The following is a 17,424-nucleotide window of genomic DNA, read 5'->3' as shown; positions in this document are numbered from 1 at the left end:
GAAAACCAACAAAACCACGAAAAGTTCTTGAATTTGAAGATAAAATCTTTTTGCTTTGAGGTGGAAAGATCGAGCTGACTGAAAGAAGTTCATCAGATCAAAACCAACAAAAATTGACAAGAACCACGAAAAGTTCTTGTATGTTAAGATAAAATCTGACGCTATTGAAGAAAAAACTTCTCGCTCGCTGAAATATGTTCATTTGCTGAAAACCAACAAAACCACGAAAAGTTCTTGTATTTGAAGATAAAATCTTTTTGCTTTGAAGAAGAAAGATCTAGCTGACTGAAACAAGTTCATTCGATGAAAACCAACAAAAATTGACAAGAACCACGAAAAGTTCTTTTATTTTAAGATAAAATCTTCTGCTATTAAAGAAAAAACTTTGAGCTCGCTGAAATATGTTCATTTGCTGAAAATCAACAAAACCACGAAAAGATCTTGTATTTGAAGATAAAATCTTTTTGCTTTGAGGAAGAAAGATCTCGCTGACTGAAATAAGTTTATCAGATCAAAACCAACAAAAATTGACAAGAACCACGAAAAGTTCTTGTATTTTAAGATAAAATCTGACGCTTTTAAAGAAAAAACTTCTCGCTCGCTGAAATATGTTCATTTGCTGAAAATCAACAAAACCACGAAAAGTTCTTGTATTTGAAGATAAAATCTTTTTGCATTAAAGAAGAAAGATCTAGCTGACTGAAATAAGTTCATGAGATGAAAACCAACAAAAATTGACAAGAAACACGAAAAGTTCTTGTATTTTAAGATAAAATCTGACGCTATTAAAGAAAAAGCTTCTTGCTCGCTGAAATATGTTCATTTGCTGAAAACCAACAAAACCACGAAAAGTTCTTGAATTTGAAGATAAAATCTTTTTGCTTTGAGGTGGAAAGATCGAGCTGACTGAAATAAGTTCTTCAGATGAAAACCAACAAAAATTGACAAGAACCACGAAAATTTCTTGTATTTTAAGATAAAATCTGACGCTATTGAAGAAAAAACTTCAAGCTCGCTGAAATATGTTCATTTGCTGAAAACCAACAAAACCACGAAAAGTTCTTGAATTTGAAGATAAAATCTTTTTGCTTTGAGGAAGAAAGATCGAGCTGACTGAAATAAGTTTATCAGATCAAAACCAACAAAAATTGACAAGAACCACGAAAAGTTCTTGTATTTTAAGATAAAATCTGACGCTATTAAAGAAAAAACTTCTCGCTCGCTGAAATATGTTCATTTGCTGAAAATCAACAAAACCACGAAAAGTTCTTGTATTTGAAGATAAAATCTTTTTGCTTTGAAGAAGAAAGATCTCGCTGACTGAAATAAGTTCATCAGATGAAAACCAACAAAAATTGACAAGAACCACGAAAAGTTCTTGTATTTTAAGATAAAATCTGACGCTATTGAAGAAAAAACTTCAAGGTCGCTGAAATATGTTCATTTGCTGAAAACCAACAAAACCACGAAAAGTTCTTGAATTTGAAGATAAAATCTTTTTGCTTTGAAGAAGAAAGATCCAGCTGACTGAAATAAGTTCATGAGATGAAAACCAACAAAAATTGACAAGAACCACGAAAAGTTCTTGTATTTTAAGATAAAATCTGACGCTATTGAAGAAAAAACTTCTAGCTCGCTGAAATATGTTCATTTGTTGAAAACCAACAAAACCACGAAAAGTTCTTGTATTTGAAGATAAAATCTTTTTGCTTTGAAGAAGAAAGATCCAGCTGACTGAAATAAGTTCATCAGATGAAAAACAACAAAAATTGACAAAAACCACGAAAAGTTCTTCTATTTTAAGATAAAATCTTCCGCTATTAAGGAAAAAACTTTGAGCTCGCTGAAATATGTTCATTTGCTGAAAATCAACAAAACCACGAAAAGATCTTGTATTTGAAGATAAAATCTTTTTGCTTTGAGGAAGAAAGATCGAGCTGACTGAAATAAGTTTATCAGATCAAAACGAACAAAAATTGACAAGAACCACGAAAAGTTCTTGTATTTTAAGATAAAATCTGACGCTATTAAAGAAAAAACTTCTCGCTCGCTGAAATATGTTCATTTGCTGAAAATCAACAAAACCACGAAAAGTTCTTGTATTTGAAGAGAAAATCTTTTTGCTTTGAAGAAGAAAGATCTCGCTGACTGAAATAAGTTCATTAGATGAAAACCAACAAAAATTGACAAGAACCACGAAAAGTTCTTGTATGTTAAGATAAAATCTGACGCTATTGAAGAAAAAACTTCTAGCTCGCTGAAATATGTTCATTTGCTGAAAACCAACAAAACCACGAAAAGTTCTTGTATTTGAAGATAAAATCTTTTTGCTTTGAAGAAGAAAGATCTAGCTGACTGAAATAAGTTCATTAGATGAAAACCAACAAAAATTGACAAGAACCACGAAAAGTTCTTGTATTTTAAGATAAAATCTTCCGCTATTAAAGAAAAAACTTTGAGCTCGCTGAAATATGTTCATTTGCTGAAAATCAACAAAACCACGAAAAGATCTTGTATTTGAAGATAAAATCGTTTTGCTTTGAGGAAGAAAGATCGAGCTGACTGAAATAAGTTTATCAGATCAAAACCAACAAAAATTGACAAGTAACACGAAAAGTTCTTGTATTTTAAGATAAAATCTGACGCTATTGAAGAAAAAACTTCTCGCTCGCTGAAATATGTTCATTTGCTGAAAACCAACAAAACCACGAAAAGTTCTTGTATTTGAAGATAAAATCTTTTTGCATTAAAGAAGAAAGATCTAGCTGACTGAAACAAGTTCATTCGATGAAAACCAACAAAAATTGACAAGAACCACGAAAAGTTCTTGTATTTTAAGATAAAATCTGACGCTATTTAAGAAAAAACTTCTCGCTCGCTGAAATATGTTCATTTGCTGAAAACCAACAAAACCACGAAAAGTTCTTGAATTTGAAGATAAAATCTTTTTGCTTTGAGGTGGAAAGATCGAGCTGACTGAAAGAAGTTCATCAGATCAAAACCAACAAAAATTGACAAGAACCACGAAAAGTTCTTGTATGTTAAGATAAAATCTGACACTATTGAAGAAAAAACTTCTAGCTCGCTGAAATATGTTCATTTGCTGAAAACCAACAAAACCACGAAAAGTTCTTGTATTTGAAGATAAAATCTTTTTGCTTTGAAGAAGAAAGATCTAGCTGACTGAAACAAGTTCATGCGATGAAAACCAACAAAAATTGACAAGAACCACGAAAAGTTCTTTTATTTTAAGATAAAATCTTCTGCTATTAAAGAAAAAACTTTGAGCTCGCTGAAATATGTTCATTTGCTGAAAATCAACAAAACCACGAAAAGATCTTGTATTTGAAGATAAAATCTTTTTGCTTTGAGGAAGAAAGATCTCGCTGACTGAAATAAGTTTATCAGATCAAAACCAACAAAAATTGACAAGAACCACGAAAAGTTCTTGTATTTTAAGATAAAATCTGACGCTTTTAAAGAAAAAACTTCTCGCTCGCTGAAATATGTTCATTTGCTGAAAATCAACAAAACCACGAAAAGTTCTTGTATTTGAAGAGAAAATCTTTTTGCTTTGAAGAAGAAAGATCTCGCTGACTGAAATAAGTTCATCAGATGAAAACCAACAAAAATTGACAAGAACCACAAAAAGTTCTTGTATTTTAAGATAAAATCTGACGCCATTAAAGAAAAAACTTCTTGCTCGCTGAAATATGTTCATTTGCTGAAAACCAACAAAACCACGAAAAGTTCTTGTATTTTAAGATAAAATCTTCCGCTATTAATGAAAAAACTTTGAGCTCGCTGAAATATGTTCATTTGCTGAAAATCAACAAAACCACGAAAAGTTCTTGTATTTGAAGATAAAATCTTTTTGCATTAAAGAAGAAAGATCTAGCTGACTGAAACAAGTTCATTAGATGAAAACCAACAAAAATTGACAAGAACCACGAAAAGTTCTTGTATTTTAAGATAAAATCTGACGCTATTAAAGAAAAAACTTCTCGCTCGCTGAAATATGTTCATTTGCTGAAAACCAACAAAACCACGAAAAGTTCTTGAATTTGAAGATAAAATCTTTTTGCTTTGAGGTGGAAAGATCGAGCTGACTGAAAGAAGTTCATCAGATCAAAACCAACAAAAATTGACAAGAACCACGAAAAGTTCTTGTATTTTAAGATAAAATCTGACGCTATTGAAGAAAAAACTTCAAGCTCGCTGAAATATGTTCATTTGCTGAAAACCAACAAAACCACGAAAAGTTCTTGAATTTGAAGATAAAATCTTTTTGCTTTGAAGAAGAAAGATCCAGCTGACTGAAATAAGTTCATCAGATGAAAACCAACAAAAATTGACAAGAACCACGAAAAGTTCTTGTATTTTAAGATAAAATCTGACGCTATTGAAGAAAAAACTTCTTGCTCGCTGAAATATGTTCATTTGCTGAAAACCAACAAAACCACGAAAAGTTCTTGTATTTGAAGATAAAATCTTTTTGCTTTGAGGTGGAAAGATCGAGCTGACTGAAAGAAGTTCATCAGATCAAAACCAACAAAAATTGACAAGAACCACGAAAAGTTCTTGTATGTTAAGATAAAATCTGACGCTATTGAAGAAAAAACTTCTAGCTCGCTGAAATATGTTCATTTGCTGAAAACCAACAAAACCACGAAAAGATCTTGTATTTGAAGATAAAATCTTTTTGCTTTGAAGAAGAAAGATCTAGCTGACTGAAATAAGTTCATTTGATGAAAACCAACAAAAATTGACAAGAACCACGAAAAGTTCTTGTATTTTAAGATAAAATCTTCCGCTATTAAAGAAAAAACTTTGAGCTCGCTGAAATATGTTCATTTGCTGAAAATCAACAAAACCACGAAAAGTTCTTGTATTTGAAGATAAAATCTTTTTGCTTTGAGGAAGAAAGATCGAGCTGACTGAAATAAGTTTATCAGATCAAAACCAACAAAAATTGACAAGAACCACGAAAAGTTCTTGTATTTTAAGATAAAATCTGACGCTATTAAAGAAAAAACTTCTCGCTCGCTGAAATATGTTCATTTGCTGAAAATCAACAAAACCACGAAAAGTTCTTGTATTTGAAGAGAAAATCTTTTTGCTTTGAAGAAGAAAGATGTCGCTGACTGAAATAAGTTCATCAGATGAAAACCAACAAAAATTGACAAGAACCACGAAAAGTTCTTGTATTTTAAGATAAAATCTGACGCTATTAAAGAAAAAACTTCTTGCTCGCTGAAATATGTTCATTTGCTGAAAATCAACAAAACCACGAAAAGTTCTTGTATTTGAAGATAAAATCTTTTTGCATTAAAGAAGAAAGATCTAGTTGACTGAAACAAGTTCATTAGATGAAAACCAACAAAAATTGACAAGAACCACGAAAAGTTCTTGTATTTTAAGATAAAATCTGACGCTATTAAAGAAAAAACTTCTCGCTCGCTGAAATATGTTCATTTGCTGAAAACCAACAAAACCACGAAAAGTTCTTGAATTTGAAGATAAAATCTTTTTGCTTTGAGGTGGAAAGATCGAGCTGACTGAAAGAAGTTCATCAGATCAAAACCAACAAAAATTGACAAGAACCACGAAAAGTTCTTGTATTTTAAGATAAAATCTGACGCTATTGAAGAAAAAACTTCTAGCTCGCTGAAATATGTTCATTTGTTGAAAACCAACAAAACCACGAAAAGTTCTTGTATTTGAAGATAAAATCTTTTTGCTTTGAAGAAGAAAGATCTAGCTGACTGAAATAAGTTCATTGGATGAAAAACAACAAAAATTGACAAAAAGCACGAAAAGTTCTTCTATTTTAAGATAAAATCTTCCGCTATTAAGGAAAAAACTTTGAGCTCGCTGAAATATGTTCATTTGCTGAAAATCAACAAAACCACGAAAAGTTCTTGTATTTGAAGAGAAAATCTTTTTGCTTTGAAGAAGAAAGATCTCGCTGACTGAAATAAGTTCATTAGATGAAAACCAACAAAAATTGACAAGAACCACGAAAAGTTCTTGTATGGTAAGATAAAATCTGACGCTATTGAAGAAAAAACTTCCAGCTCGCTGAAATATGTTCATTTGCTGAAAACCAACAAAACCACGAAAAGATCTTGTATTTGAAGATAAAATCTTTTTGCTTTGAGGAAGAAAGATCGAGCTGACTGAAATAAGTTTATCAGATCAAAACCAACAAAAATTGACAAGAACCACGAAAAGTTCTTGTATTTTAAGATAAAATCTGACGCTATTGAAGAAAAAACTTCTAGCTCGCTGAAATATGTTCATTTGCTGAAAACCAACAAAACCACGAAAAGTTCTTGTATTTGAAGATAAAATGTTTTTGCATTAAAGAAGAAAGATCTTGCTGACTGAAACAAGTTCATTCGATGAAAACCAACAAAAATTGACAAGAACCACGAAAAGTTCTTGTATTTTAAGATAAAATCTGACGCTATTAAAGAAAAAACTTCTCGCTCGCTGAAATATGTTCATTTGCTGAAAATCAACAAAACCACGAAAAGTTCTTGTATTTGAAGAGAAAATCTTTTTGCTTTGAAGAAGAAAGATCTCGCTGACTGAAATAAGTTCATTAGATGAAAACCAACAAAAATTGACAAGAACCACGAAAAGTTCTTGTTTGTTAAGATAAAATCTGACGCTATTGAAGAAAAAACTTCTAGCTCGCTGAAATATGTTCATTTGCTGAAAACCAACAAAACCACGAAAAGTTCTTGTATTTGAAGATAAAATCTTTTTGCTTTGAAGAAGAAAGATCTCGCTGACTGAAATAAGTTCATTAGATGAAAACCAACAAAAATTGACAAGAACCACGAAAAGTTCTAGTATTTTGAGATTAAATCTTCCGCTATTAAAGAAAAAACTTTGAGCTCGCTGAAATATGTTCATTTGCTGAAAATCAACAAAACCACAAAAAGATCTTGTATTTGAAGATAAAATCTTTTTGCTTTGAGGAAGAAAGATCGAGCTGACTGAAATAAGTTTATCAGATCAAAACCAACAAAAATTGACAAGAACCACGAAAAGTTCTTGTATTTTAAGATAAAATCTGACGCTATTGAAGAAAAAACTTCTAGCTCGCTGAAATATGTTCATTTGCTGAAAACCAACAAAACCACGAAAAGTTCTTGTATTTGAAGATAAAATCTTTTTGCATTAAAGAAGAAAGATCTAATTGACTGAAACAAGTTCATTCGATGAAAACCAACAAGAATTGACAAGAACCACGAAAAGTTCTTGTATTTTAAGATAAAATCTGACGCTATTAAAGAAAAAACTTCTCGCTCGCTGAAATATGTTCATTTGCTGAAAACCAACAAAACCACGAAAAGTTCTTGAATTTGAAGATAAAATCTTTTTGCTTTGAGGGAGAAAGATCGAGCTGACTGAAAGAAGCTCATCAGATCAAAACCAACAAAAATTGACAAGAACCACGAAAAGTTCTTGTATTTTAAGATAAAATCTGACGCTATTGAAGAAAAAACTTCAAGCTCGCTGAAATATGTTCATTTGCTGAAAACCAACAAAACCACGAAAAGTTCTTGAATTTGAAGATAAAATCTTTTTGCTTTGAAGAAGAAAGATCCAGCTGACTGAAATAAGTTCATAAGATGAAAACCAACAAAAATTGACAAGAACCACGAAAAGTTCTTGTATTTTAAGATAAAATCTGACGCTATTGAAGAAAAAACTTCCAGCTCGCTGAAATATGTTCATTTGTTGAAAACCAACAAAACCACGAAAAGTTCTTGTATTTGAAGATAAAATCTTTTTGCTTTGAAGAAGAAAGATCCAGCTGACTGAAATAAGTTCATTAGATGAAAACCAACAAAAATTGACAAAAACCACGAAAAGTTCTTGTATTTGAAGATAAAATCTTTTTGCTTTGAAGAAGAAAGATCTAGCTGACTGAAATAACTTCATTAGATGAAAACCAACAAAAATTGACAAAAACCACGAAAAGTTCTTCTATTTTAAGATAAAATCTTCCGCTATTAAGGAAAAAACTTTGAGCTCACTGAAATATGTTCATTTGCTGAAAATCAACAAAACCACGAAAATATCTTGTATTTGAAGATAAAATCTTTTTGCTTTGAAGAAGAAAGATCGAGCTGACTGAAATAAGTTTATCAGATCAAAACCAACAAAAATTGACAAGAACCACGAAAAGTTCTTGTATTTTAAGATAAAATCTGACGCTATTGAAGAAAAAACTTCTAGCTCGCTGAAATATGTTCATTTGCTGAAAATCAACAAAACCACGAAAAGTTCTTGTATTTGAAGAGAAAATCTTTTTGCTTTGAAGAAGAAAGATCTCGCTGACTGAAATAAGTTCATTAGATGAAAACCAACAAAAATTGACAAGAACCACGAAAAGTTCTTGTTTGTTAAGATAAAATCTGACGCTATTGAAGAAAAAACTTCTAGCTCGCTGAAATATGTTCATTTGCTGAAAACCAACAAAACCACGAAAAGTTCTTGTATTTGAAGATAAAATCTTTTTGCTTTGAAGAAGAAAGATCTAGCTGACTGAAATAAGTTCATTAGATGAAAACCAACAACAATTGACAAGAACCACGAAAAGTTCTTGTATTTTAAGATAAAATCTTCCGCTATTAAAGAAAAAACTTTGAGCTCGCTGAAATATGTTCATTTGCTGAAAATCAACAAAACCACGAAAAGTTCTTGTATTTGAAGATAAAATCTTTTTGCATTAAAGAAGATCGATCTCGCTGACTGAAACAAGTTCATGAGATGAAAACCAACAAAAATTGACAAGAACCACGAAAAGTTCTTGTATTTTGAGATAAAATCTTCCGCTATTAAAGAAAAAACTTCTAGCTCGCTGAAATATGTTCATTTGCTGAAAACCAACAAAACCACGAAAAGTTCTTGTATTTGAAGATAAAATCTTTTTGCATTAAAGAAGAAAGATCTAGCTGACTGAAACAAGTTCATTCGATGAAAACCAACAAGAATTGACAAGAACCACGAAAAGTTCTTGTATTTTAAGATAAAATCTGACGCTATTAAAGAAAAAACTTCTCGCTCGCTGAAATATGTTCATTTGCTGAAAACCAACAAAACCACGAAAAGTTCTTGAATTTGAAGATAAAATCTTTTTGCTTTGAGGGAGAAAGATCGAGCTGACTGAAAGAAGTTCATCAGATCAAAACCAACAAAAATTGACAAGAACCACGAAAAGTTCTTGTATTTTAAGATAAAATCTGACGCTATTGAAGAAAAAACTTCAAGCTCGCTGAAATATGTTCATTTGCTGAAAACCAACAAAACCACGAAAAGTTCTTGATTTGAAGATAAAATCTTTTTGCTTTGAGGAAGAAAGATCCAGCTGACTGAAATAAGTTCATAAGATGAAAACTAACAAAAATTGACAAGAACCACGAAAAGTTCTTGTATTTTAAGATAAAATCTGACGCTATTGAAGAAAAAACTTCAAGCTCGCTGAAATATGTTCATTTGTTGAAAACCAACAAAACCACGAAAAGTTCTTGTATTTGAAGATAAAATCTTTTTGCTTTGAAGAAGAAAGATCCAGCTGACTGAAATAAGTTCATTAGATGAAAACCAACAAAAATTGACAAAAACCACGAAAAGTTCTTGTATTTGAAGATAAAATCTTTTTGCTTTGAAGAAGAAAGATCTAGCTGACTGAAATAACTTCATTAGATGAAAACCAACAAAAATTGACAAAAACCACGAAAAGTTCTTCTATTTTAAGATAAAATCTTCCGCTATTAAGGAAAAAACTTTGAGCTCACTGAAATATGTTCATTTGCTGAAAATCAACAAAACCACGAAAATATCTTGTATTTGAAGATAAAATCTTTTTGCTTTGAGGAAGAAAGATCGAGCTGACTGAAATAAGTTTATCAGATCAAAACCAACAAAAATTGACAAGAACCACGAAAAGTTCTTGTATTTTAAGATAAAATCTGACGCTATTAAAGAAAAAACTTCTCGCTCGCTGAAATATGTTCATTTGCTGAAAATCAACAAAACCACGAAAAGTTCTTGTATTTGAAGAGAAAATCTTTTTGCTTTGAAGAAGAAAGATCTCGCTGACTGAAATAAGTTCATTAGATGAAAACCAACAAAAATTGACAAGAACCACGAAAAGTTCTTGTTTGTTAAGATAAAATCTGACGCTATTGAAGAAAAAACTTCCAGCTCGCTGAAATATGTTCATTTGCTGAAAACCAACAAAACCACGAAAAGTTCTTGTATTTGAAGATAAAATCTTTTTGCTTTGAAGAAGAAAGATCTAGCTGACTGAAATAAGTTCATTAGATGAAAACCAACAACAATTGACAAGAACCACGAAAAGTTCTTGTATTTTAAGATAAAATCTTCCGCTATTAAAGAAAAAACTTTGAGCTCGCTGAAATATGTTCATTTGCTGAAAATCAACAAAACCACGAAAAGTTCTTGTATTTGAAGATAAAATCTTTTTGCATTAAAGAAGATCGATCTCGCTGACTGAAACAAGTTCATGAGATGAAAACCAACAAAAATTGACAAGAACCACGAAAAGTTCTTGTATTTTGAGATAAAATCTTCCGCTATTAAAGAAAAAACTTTGAGCTCGCTGAAATATGTTCATTTGCTGAAAATCAACAAAACCACAAAAAGATCTTGTATTTGAAGATAAAATCTTTTTGCTTTGAGGAAGAAAGATCGAGCTGACTGAAATAAGTTTATCAGATCAAAACCAACAAAAATTGACAAGAACCACGAAAAGTTCTTGTATTTTAAGATAAAATCTGACGCTATTGAAGAAAAAACTTCGAGCTCGCTGAAATATGTTCATTCGCTGAAAACCAACAAAACCACGAAAAGTTCTTGTATTTGAAGATAAAATCTTTTTGCATTAAAGAAGAAAGATCCAGCTGACTGAAACAAGTTCATTCGATGAAAACCAACAAAAATTGACAAGAACCACGAAAAGTTCTTGTATTTTAAGATAAAATCTGACGCTATTAAAGAAAAAACTTCTCGCTCGCTGAAATATGTTCATTTGCTGAAAACCAACAAAACCACGAAAAGTTCTTGAATTTGAAGATAAAATCTTTTTGCTTTGAGGTAGAAAGATCGAGCTGACTGAAAGAAGTTCATCAGATCAAAACCAACAAAAATTGACAAGAACCACGAAAAGTTCTTGTATTTTAGAATAAAATCTGACGCTATTGAAGAAAAAACTTCAAGCTCGCTGAAATATGTTCATTTGCTGAAAACCAACAAAACCACGAAAAGTTCTTGTATTTGAAGATAAAATCTTTTTGCTTTGAAGAAGAAAGATCCAGCTGACTGAAATAAGTTCATTAGATGAAAACCAACAAAAATTGACAAAAACCACGAAAAGTTCTTCTATTTTAAGATAAAATCTTCCGCTATTCAGGAAAAAACTTTGAGCTCGCTGAAATATGTTCATTTGCTGAAAATCAACAAAACCACGAAAAGATCTTGTATTTGAAGATAAAATCTTTTTGTTTTGAGGAAGAAAGATCGAGCTGACTGAAATAAGTTTATCAGATCAAAACCAACAAAAATTGACAAGAACCACGAAAAGTTCTTGTATTTTGAGATTAAATCTTCCGATATTAAAGAAAAAACTTTGAGCTCGCTGAAATATGTTCATTTGCTGAAAATCAACAAAACCACAAAAAGATCTTGTATTTGAAGATAAAATCTTTTTGCTTTGAGGAAGAAAGATCGAGCTGACTGAAATAAGTTTATCAGATCAAAACCAACAAAAATTGACAAGAACCACGAAAAGTTCTTGTATTTTAAGATAAAATCTGACGCTATTGAAGAAAAAACTTCTAGCTCGCTGAAATATGTTCATTTGCTGAAAACCAACAAAACCACGAAAAGTTCTTGTATTTGAAGATAAAATCTTTTTGCTTTGAAGAAGAAAGATCTAGCTGACTGAAATAAGTTCATTAGATGAAAACCAACAACAATTGACAAGAACCACGAAAAGTTCTTGTATTTTGAGATAAAATCTTCCGCTATTAAAGAAAAAACTTCTAGCTCGCTGAAATATGTTCATTTGCTGAAAACCAACAAAACCACGAAAAGTTCTTGTATTTGAAGATAAAATCTTTTTGCATTAAAGAAGAAAGATCTAGCTGACTGAAACAAGTTCATTCGATGAAAACCAACAAGAATTGACAAGAACCACGAAAAGTTCTTGTATTTTAAGATAAAATCTGACGCTATTAAAGAAAAAACTTCTCGCTCGCTGAAATATGTTCATTTGCTGAAAACCAACAAAACCACGAAAAGTTCTTGAATTTGAAGATAAAATCTTTTTGCTTTGAGGGAGAAAGATCGAGCTGACTGAAAGAAGTTCATCAGATCAAAACCAACAAAAATTGACAAGAACCACGAAAAGTTCTTGTATTTTAAGATAAAATCTGACGCTATTGAAGAAAAAACTTCAAGCTCGCTGAAATATGTTCATTTGCTGAAAACCAACAAAACCACGAAAAGTTCTTGAATTTGAAGATAAAATCTTTTTGCTTTGAGGAAGAAAGATCCAGCTGACTGAAATAAGTTCATAAGATGAAAACTAACAAAAATTGACAAGAACCACGAAAAGTTCTTGTATTTTAAGATAAAATCTGACGCTATTGAAGAAAAAACTTCAAGCTCGCTGAAATATGTTCATTTGTTGAAAACCAACAAAACCACGAAAAGTTCTTGTATTTGAAGATAAAATCTTTTTGCTTTGAAGAAGAAAGATCCAGCTGACTGAAATAAGTTCATTAGATGAAAACCAACAAAAATTGACAAAAACCACGAAAAGTTCTTGTATTTGAAGATAAAATCTTTTTGCTTTGAAGAAGAAAGATCTAGCTGACTGAAATAACTTCATTAGATGAAAACCAACAAAAATTGACAAAAACCACGAAAAGTTCTTCTATTTTAAGATAAAATCTTCCGCTATTAAGGAAAAAACTTTGAGCTCACTGAAATATGTTCATTTGCTGAAAATCAACAAAACCACGAAAATATCTTGTATTTGAAGATAAAATCTTTTTGCTTTGAGGAAGAAAGATCGAGCTGACTGAAATAAGTTTATCAGATCAAAACCAACAAAAATTGACAAGAACCACGAAAAGTTCTTGTATTTTAAGATAAAATCTGACGCTATTAAAGAAAAAACTTCTCGCTCGCTGAAATATGTTCATTTGCTGAAAATCAACAAAACCACGAAAAGTTCTTGTATTTGAAGAGAAAATCTTTTTGCTTTGAAGAAGAAAGATCTCGCTGACTGAAATAAGTTCATTAGATGAAAACCAACAAAAATTGACAAGAACCACGAAAAGTTCTTGTTTGTTAAGATAAAATCTGACGCTATTGAAGAAAAAACTTCTAGCTCGCTGAAATATGTTCATTTGCTGAAAACCAACAAAACCACGAAAAGTTCTTGTATTTGAAGATAAAATCTTTTTGCTTTGAAGAAGAAAGATCTAGCTGACTGAAATAAGTTCATTAGATGAAAACCAACAACAATTGACAAGAACCACGAAAAGTTCTTGTATTTTAAGATAAAATCTTCCGCTATTAAAGAAAAAACTTTGAGCTCGCTGAAATATGTTCATTTGCTGAAAATCAACAAAACCACGAAAAGTTCTTGTATTTGAAGATAAAATCTTTTTGCATTAAAGAAGATCGATCTCGCTGACTGAAACAAGTTCATGAGATGAAAACCAACAAAAATTGACAAGAACCACGAAAAGTTCTTGTATTTTGAGATAAAATCTTCCGCTATTAAAGAAAAAACTTTGAGCTCGCTGAAATATGTTCATTTGCTGAAAATCAACAAAACCACAAAAAGATCTTGTATTTGAAGATAAAATCTTTTTGCTTTGAGGAAGAAAGATCGAGCTGACTGAAATAAGTTTATCAGATCAAAACCAACAAAAATTGACAAGAACCACGAAAAGGTCTTGTATTTTAAGATAAAATCTGACGCTATTGAAGAAAAAACTTCGAGCTCGCTGAAATATGTTCATTCGCTGAAAACCAACAAAACCACGAAAAGTTCTTGTATTTGAAGATAAAATCTTTTTGCATTAAAGAAGAAAGATCCAGCTGACTGAAACAAGTTCATTCGATGAAAACCAACAAAAATTGACAAGAACCACGAAAAGTTCTTGTATTTTAAGATAAAATCTGACGCTATTAAAGAAAAAACTTCTCGCTCGCTGAAATATGTTCATTTGCTGAAAACCAACAAAACCACGAAAAGTTCTTGAATTTGAAGATAAAATCTTTTTGCTTTGAGGTAGAAAGATCGAGCTGACTGAAAGAAGTTCATCAGATCAAAACCAACAAAAATTGACAAGAACCACGAAAAGTTCTTGTATTTTAGAATAAAATCTGACGCTATTGAAGAAAAAACTTCAAGCTCGCTGAAATATGTTCATTTGCTGAAAACCAACAAAACCACGAAAAGTTCTTGTATTTGAAGATAAAATCTTTTTGCTTTGAAGAAGAAAGATCCAGCTGACTGAAATAAGTTCATTAGATGAAAACCAACAAAAATTGACAAAAACCACGAAAAGATCTTCTATTTTAAGATAAAATCTTCCGCTATTCAGGAAAAAACTTTGAGCTCGCTGAAATATGTTCATTTGCTGAAAATCAACAAAACCACGAAAAGATCTTGTATTTGAAGATAAAATCTTTTTGTTTTGAGGAAGAAAGATCGAGCTGACTGAAATAAGTTTATCAGATCAAAACCAACAAAAATTGACAAGAACCACGAAAAGTTCTTGTATTTTGAGATTAAATCTTCCGATATTAAAGAAAAAACTTTGAGCTCGCTGAAATATGTTCATTTGCTGAAAATCAACAAAACCACAAAAAGATCTTGTATTTGAAGATAAAATCTTTTTGCTTTGAGGAAGAAAGATCGAGCTGACTGAAATAAGTTTATCAGATCAAAACCAACAAAAATTGACAAGAACCACGAAAAGTTCTTGTATTTTAAGATAAAATCTGACGCTATTGAAGAAAAAACTTCTAGCTCGCTGAAATATGTTCATTTGCTGAAAACCAACAAAACCACGAAAAGTTCTTGTATTTGAAGATAAAATCTTTTTGCATTAAAGAAGAAAGATCTCGCTGACTGAAACAAGTTCATTCGATGAAAACCAACAAAAATTGACAAGAACCACGAAAAGTTCTTGTATTTTAAGATAAAATCTGACGCTATTAAAGAAAAAACTTCTCGCTCGCTGAAATATGTTCATTTGCTGAAAACCAACAAAACCACGAAAAGTTCTTGAATTTGAAGATTAAATCTTTTTGCTTTGAGGGAGAAAGATCGAGCTGACTGAAAGAAGTTCATCAGATCAAAACCAACAAAAATTGACAAGAACCACGAAAAGTTCTTGTATTTTAAGATAAAATCTGACGCTATTGAAGAAAAAACTTCAAGCTCGCTGAAATATGTTCATTTGCTGAAAACCAACAAAACCACGAAAAGTTCTTGAATTTGAAGATAAAATCTTTTTGCTTTGAAGAAGAAAGATCCAGCTGACTGAAATAAGTTCATTAGATGAAAACCAACAAAAATTGACAAGAACCACGAAAAGTTCTTGTATTTTAAGATAAAATCTGACGCTATTGAAGAAAAAACTTCTAGCTCGCTGAAATATGTTCATTTGTTGAAAACCAACAAAACCACGAAAAGTTCTTGTATTTGAAGATAAAATCTTTTTGCTTTGAAGAAGAAAGATCCAGCTGACTGAAATAAGTTCATTAGATGAAAACCAACAAAAATTGACAAAAACCACGAAAAGTTCTTGTATTTGAAGATAAAATCTTTTTGCTTTGAAGAAGAAAGATCTAGCTGACTGAAATAAGTTCATTAGATGAAAACCAACAAAAATTGACAAAAACCACGAAAAGTTCTTCTATTTTAATATAAAATCTTCCGCTATTAAGGAAAAAACTTTGAGCTCGCTGAAATATGTTCATTTGCTGAAAATCAACAAAACCACGAAAATATCTTGTATTTGAAGATAAAATCTTTTTGCTTTGAGGAAGAAAGATCGAGCTGACTGAAATAAGTTTATCAGATCAAAACCAACAAAAATTGACAAGAACCACGAAAAGTTCTTGTATTTTAAGATAAAATCTGACGCTATTAAAGAAAAAACTTCTCGCTCGCTGAAATATGTTCATTTGCTGAAAATCAACAAAACCACGAAAAGTTCTTGTATTTGAAGAGAAAATCTTTTTGCTTTGAAGAAGAAAGATCTCGCTGACTGAAATAAGTTCATTAGATGAAAACCAACAAAAATTGACAAGAACCACGAAAAGTTCTTGTTTGTTAAGATAAAATCTGACGCTATTGAAGAAAAAACTTCTAGCTCGCTGAAATATGTTCATTTGCTGAAAACCAACAAAACCACGAAAAGTTCTTGTATTTGAAGATAAAATCTTTTTGCTTTGAAGAAGAAAGATCTAGCTGACTGAAATAAGTTCATGAGATGAAAACCAACAAAAATTGACAAGAACCACGAAAAGTTCTTGTATTTTAAGATAAAATCTTCCGCTATTAAAGAAAAAACTTTGAGCTCGCTGAAATATGTTCATTTGCTGAAAATCAACAAAACCACGAAAAGTTCTTGTATTTGAAGATAAAATCTTTTTGCATTAAAGAAGATAGATCTAGCTGACTGAAACAAGTTCATGAGATGAAAACCAACAAAAATTGACAAGAACCACGAAAAGTTCTTGTATTTTGAGATAAAATCTTCCGCTATTAAAGAAAAAACTTTGAGCTCGCTGAAATATGTTCATTTGCTGAAAATCAACAAAACCACAAAAAGATCTTGTATTTGAAGATAAAATCTTTTTGCTTTGAGGAAGAAAGATCGAGCTGACTGAAATAAGTTTATCAGATCAAAACCAACAAAAATTGACAAGAACCACGAAAAGTTCTTGTATTTTAAGATAAAATCTGACGCTATTGAAGAAAAAACTTCCAGCTCGCTGAAATATGTTCATTTGCTGAAAACCAACAAAACCACGAAAAGTTCTTGTATTTGAAGATAAAATCTTTTTGCATTAAAGAAGAAAGATCCAGCTGACTGAAACAAGTTCATTCGATGAAAACCAACAAAAATTGACAAGAACCACGAAAAGTTCTTGTATTTTAAGATAAAATCTGACGCTATTAAAGAAAAAACTTCTCGCTCGCTGAAATATGTTCATTTGCTGAAAATCAACAAAACCACGAAAAGATCTTGTATTTGAAGATAAAATCTTTTTGCTTTGAGGAAGAAAGATCGAGCTGACTGAAATAAGTTTATCAGATCAAAACCAACAAAAATTGACAAGAAC

This window comes from Heptranchias perlo, chromosome 6, assembly GCF_035084215.1.
Source record: "Heptranchias perlo isolate sHepPer1 chromosome 6, sHepPer1.hap1, whole genome shotgun sequence".
NCBI classification, from domain to species: domain Eukaryota; kingdom Metazoa; phylum Chordata; class Chondrichthyes; order Hexanchiformes; family Hexanchidae; genus Heptranchias; species Heptranchias perlo.
Note: the sequence above shows the minus strand (reverse complement) of the source record.